The sequence below is a fragment of the Vespa crabro genome, unplaced genomic scaffold (assembly GCF_910589235.1).
Source record: "Vespa crabro unplaced genomic scaffold, iyVesCrab1.2, whole genome shotgun sequence".
Classification (NCBI taxonomy): Eukaryota; Metazoa; Arthropoda; class Insecta; order Hymenoptera; family Vespidae; genus Vespa; species Vespa crabro.
Genome location: NW_025813595.1, coordinates 4609588 through 4616492, shown reverse-complemented (window position 1 = coordinate 4616492; position 6905 = coordinate 4609588).

Here is a 6905-nt window from a genome sequence, read left to right as displayed (position 1 = left end):
AATATCGTTATTATTGTTCCTTTCATTAATATTATTATTATCGTTATTATCATTATTATCGTTATTATTGTTATAATCGTTATTATTATTATAATTATAAACATCGTTATCATTATTATTGTTACTAACAATAATATTATTATTATTATTATCGTTATTTTCGTTTTTTTATAATCGCTATTATCGTTATAATCGTTATTATTTTTATTATTACAAATATTAATATCGATATTATCATAAATAATGTTATTAATTTTATAGATATTATCGTTATTATCGTCATAAGTATTATCGTTTAAATCGTTTTTATGGCTATTATTTTTATTACTTTCATTATTACTACTATTGTAGTACTTATTATCGTTATTATACTTATTATTTTTAATAATGTTATTATTACTTTTATTATTATCCTTATATCGTAATTATCGTTATTATCGTTATTATTATTATTATTATCGTCATTATCGTTATTATTACTATCGTTATTATCGATATTATCTTTATTATGGTTACTATTATTATTATTATTATTGTTATAATTATTATTGTTTTTATTATAGTTAATATCTCTAATATTATTATTATTATTAATGTCATTATTATTATTATCGTTCTTATTCTTTTTATAATTATTGTTATAATCGTTATTATTGTTATTGTTATTAATGTTAGTATTGTTATTATCATAATTATTACTGTTGTTATCGTTTATATCGTTTTTATCGTTATTATTGTTATTATTAATATCGTTATAATATTTGTTATTATAGTTATTATCATTTTTGTAGTTTTATCTTCATTACCGATCACATTATTATTTCTATTATCGTTATTGATATAATCCTTATAATCGTTATTATCGTTATTACTTTAGTATTGTTATTATTATTATCATTGTCATCGTTATTATCCTTATTTTCTTTATCTTTATTATTTTTTTACCCTTTTCGTTGTTATTATTATTATCGTTGACATCGTAATTATCCTTATTTTCCATATTATTCATATTATTATTATTATTATCGTTATTATCGATAATAATGCTTTTATTATTTTCGTTATTAACGTAATTATCGTTATTAATTTTATTATTATTATCGTTAACTTGTCATTTTCGTTATAATTGTTATTATGATGATTATTAACGATACTATCGTTACTACTGATTTCTTAAATATAGTTATTACCGTTAATATAGTTATTACGGCTAGTATTATTAATGTTATTATCGATATTATCGTTATTATTATTATTGTTATTATCGTTATTATCGTTATTATTTTTGTTATTGATGCTATTATCGTTATTATCCTTATTTTTGTTATTTTTCCTTTTATTGTTGCTGTTTTTATCTACGTTATCGTAGATTATTGTTATTTTTAATATAGTTATTATCGTTATTATTGTTAAGTTTATTATTGTTATTATAGTTATTATTGTTTTTATTGATATTTTTGTTATTATTATTATCGTTTTTAACGTTATTAAAGATATTATTATCATCGCCATTACCGTAATTATTATTAATGTTATTATAGTCATTATCGTAATTAATGTTATTTTTGATATTATTATTATTACTATTATCGTTAATATCGTTATCTTTATTATCGTTATTATTTTTATTATTGACGCTATTATCGTTATTATCCTTATTCTTGTTATTTTTGCTATTATTGTTGTTGTTTTTATCTACGTAATCGTAGATTATTGTTATTTTTAATATAGTTATTATCGTTATTATTGTTAATATTATTATTGTTCTTATATTTATTATCGTTTTATTGATATTTTTGTTTTTATTATTATCGTTATTAACGTTATTATAGATATTATTATCATCGCCATTATCGTAATTATTATTATTGTTATTATAGTCATTATCGTAATTATTGTTATTTTTGATATTATTATTATTACTATTATCGTTAATATCGTTATCCTTATTATCGTTATTATCTTTATTATCGTTATTATTGCTATTATTATTATTATTATTATCAATATTATTGTTAATATTATTGGTATTATTACCGTTACATCGTTATTTTAGTTATTATCGTTATTATTAATATTGTTATTATAGATAATATCGTTCTTATCTCTATTATTGTTATTATTATTATAGTAACTATAGTCATTATCGTTATTATTTTTACTACTATTATCGGTATTATCGTTGTTATTATAATCGATATTATTATTATTATCGTTATTATCGGTATTATTGGTATTAATAATAATGATATTATTATCGTTATTTTGATTTTTATTTTTAATATTGTTATTATTGTTATTATTTTTGTCGATATAATCGTTAATATTGTTATTATTATTATTGAATTTATCGATATAAACTTTGTTATTATTACCGTTATTATTGTTATTATTGCTATTATTGTTATTGTTACTAATAATATTATCGTAATTAACGTAATTAACGTTATTATTATTACTATTATTTTTATTATTATTATTATTATTATCGTTGTTATCGTTATGATGGTTATTGTCGATATTGGTATTATTATTATTATCATTAATATCGTTATTACCGTTATTTTCGGTATTATTATCATAGTTATTATTGTTTTTATCGTTATTAATGTTATTATTATTATTAATATTATCGATGTTAACGTTAATTATATTATCATTTTTATCGATATTATCGTTATTATTGTTATTGTTATCATTGATATCATCGTTATTATTATTAATATGGTTATTATAATTATCGTTATTATCGTTAATATTCTTATTATCGCTTTTAACGTTATTATTGTTATTATTACTACTATTATTATAGTTATTATCGTTATTATCAGTATTATTGTTATTCTTACTACTATTATTATCGTTATTATCGTTATTATCAGTAGTATTTTTATTATTATAAATATTAATATCGTTATTAGGATTATAATTGTTATTATCGTTATTATCTGTTTTATAATTGTTATCGTTATTATCGTTGATATCTTTATTATGATTAATATTATTATAGTTATTATCCTTATTATAGTTATTATTAGTATCATTGTTATTATCGGTATTACCGTTATTACTTTTATTATTATTATTATTATTATTTTTAAGATTATTAAATAGATATTATCGTTATTATTGTGATTACTATTACTACTATTGCCGTTTTTATCGTTAATACCATATCGTTATTATATTTATTATAGTTATTAAGGTTGTTATTATTATTATTATTATCGTTATTATCTTTAATGTTGCTATTATTAATATCGAAATTAATGTTATTTCCGTTATTATTGATATAGTTAATATAGTTATTAACCTTATTATTGTTGTCATCTTTATTATAATTTTTTTGTAGTTATTATTATTGTTGTATTATCTTTACTGATATTATTTTTATTATCGTTATTATCGTTGTTATTGTTTTTATTAGTATTATTATTATAGCTTTTATCTTTATTTTCGATAATATCGTTATTATCTTGTTATTATTATTAATTTTATTGTTGTTATTATGGTTATTATCGTTATTACTATTATTAATATTGTCGTCATTATCGTTAATACCATATCGTTATTATATTTATTATAGTTATTATTGTCGTTATTATTATTTTTATAGTTATTATCGTTATTATCCTTATTATTGTTATTATTGTTAATAAAACTATTATTATTATCGTCATTATCGTTATTATTATTAATATTATTTTTATTATTATTATTGTCGTCATTATCTTTATTATCGATATTATTATTATTATTATTATTATTATTATTATTATTTTCGCTTTATCGTTATTTATATTTTATTTATCGTTAATTATATGTTATTATAATTATTATTATCATCGATGTTAACATTATTAATATTATTATTCTTATAGATATTATCGTTATTATTGTTATTGTTATCATCGAGAATATCGTTATTATTGTTAATATGGTTATTATAATTATCGTTATTACCGTTTATTACCTTATTACCGCTATTATTGTTATTAATGTTAGTAATACTACTATTATTATCGTTATTATCGTTATTACTATTATTATTATTATTTTTATGCTTATAGATATTATCGTTAATAATGTTATTTTTATTATCGATATAATCATTAATATTATTAATATTATTATCGATATTATCGACTTTATCGTACTTATTATTATCATTATTATCGTTATTATTGTTATTATTGTTGTTATTAATATTATAATTTTCGTTATTATTGTTATTATCGATATTAATATTATTATTATTATTATTATTATTATTACTATTATTATTATTATTATTATTATTATTATTATTGTTATTAGCGTCATTATCGTTTTTATTTATATTATTATTGTCGTTTTCATCGTTATTACTGTCATTCTATTTATTATCGTTAATATCTTATTTAAATCATTTTTTTTTAGTTATTTACGTTATTATTGTAATTTTTGTTATTAATATTATATTTCTAATCGTTCTTATCATTATTATAGATTTTATTATTTTGATATATCTTGTTATTATCGTTAATTTTGTTCTTCTCGTTATTATCGTTAGTATCGTTATTATTGTTATTATTATTATTATTATTATCTTTATTATGGTTATTAGTATTATCGTTATTATTGTTATTATTATTACTTCTTATAACGTAATTATCGATATTATTGTTATAATTATACTTATAATATCGTTATTATCGTTATTATTTTTTTTATTATTAAATTTATTATCGTTTTTACGGTATTATGATTATTACTATTAACGATACTATCGTTTTTATTATTTTTGTTATTATTGTAATAATCGTTATTATTGTCATCGTCATTATTGTTATTTTCGTTATAATGTTTACTAATGTTATTGCAGTTATTATTAATTCTCTTATCCTTATTATTATTATTACTAATATTGCAGATAATATTGTTATTATTATTAACGTTATTATAATTATTATCGTTATTACTATTAATATTATTATAGTCATTACCGATATTATTATTATCGTTATCATGGTTTATATCGTTATTTATGTTATTAATATTATTTACGTAATTATAGTTATTATCGCTATTATTCCTAATATCCTTATCGTTGTTAACTTAAATATAGTTATTAATTTTATTTTAGTTAATATCGTTATTACTGTTATTATCATTATTATTGTAATTATAATTATCATCTTTATCGTTTTTATTATTTTTATTATTATAATTATTTTCCTTATTATCATTATTGTCGTTATTATCGTTATAATTGTAATTATTATTATCGTGATTATCGTTATTATCGTTATTAATGTTATTATTGTTATTATTATTCTCCTTAATTCCTATATTATCATTATTATCTTTATTATTACAATTATTATTATTGTCATTATCTTTACTATCGTTATAATCTCTATTACCCCTTATTATTATTATTAGTTTTATTTTCGTTAATATCGTTATTATCGTTATTATCGTTGTTACAGTTATTATCCTTATTAATATCGATAATATCGTTATTATTAATATCGTTATTATAGATAAATCGTTATTTTTTTGTTATTATTTTTAATATTATTATTATTGTCTCTATTATTATCGTTATTATCGTTATAATCGTTATTATTGTTATTATAATTAACGTTATTATCTATATTATCTTTATTATCAGTATTATAATTATTGTCATAAATATTATTATCGTTATTATCATTATTATCTTAATTGTCGTTATTATTGTAATTATTGGTATTATTACTACCATTATTATTCTTATTTTCGTTTTAATCATTAATATTATTATTATTATTATTATTATTATTATTATTATTATTATTATTATTATTATTGTCGTATTGTCGTTACTGTTTTTATGTTTATTGTCTTTATTATCGTTGTCACTGTTCTTATTATTATTAATCTAATAGCTTTTATCGTTATTTCAGATAATATCGTTATTATCATTATTATTTTTATTTTATTGCCGCTATTTTTGTTATTATCGTTATTACTATTACTGCTACTGTTATCGTTAATACCATATCTTTATTATATTTATTATAGTTATTAATGTCGTTATTATTATCATTATTATCGTTATTATGGTTATTATCTATATTATTTTTAATATTGTTATTAATACTATTATTATTATCGTTGTTATCAATATTATTATTGTTATTATCGTTAATATCGTTTTTAACGTTATTATTGTTATTACTATTAACTTTTATATTGCAATTATTAACGTTAATATTAATAATAATATTGTCGGTATTACCGTATTAAACGTCATTATTATTAATATTATAATCGTTATTATCCTTACTAACTTTAATATATCTATTATTACTATTATTTTCACTGTAATTACCGTTATTATAGTAATTATTTTTATTATCGTTATTATGGTTACTATTATTATTATTATTGTTGATATTATCGCTAATATCTTTATTATGATTATTACTATTAACGTCATTATTAATATTATCGTTGTTAATGTAATTATCGTTATTAATATTATTAATATTATCGTTATTATTATTATTATTATTATTCTTATTACTGTCTTTATTGTCAATATAATTGCTATTATCGTTCTTATCGTTATTATTGTTATTATTGATAACGTTATTAACGTTATTATCTCTATTATTATTATTATTATTATCGTTATTATCGTTAATATCGTTATTATTATTAGCACTAATGTCGAAAATATCGTTATTATTATCATCGTTATTATCTATGTTATCGTTATTATTATTTTTATTATTATTATTATTGTCGTTATTATCATTATTATCGTTATTGTTATAATTACTATTGTCGTTATTATCGTTCTTATTATTATCGTTAATATCTATAATATTTCCATTATTATTATTATTAATTTTATTATCGTTATTATCGCTATT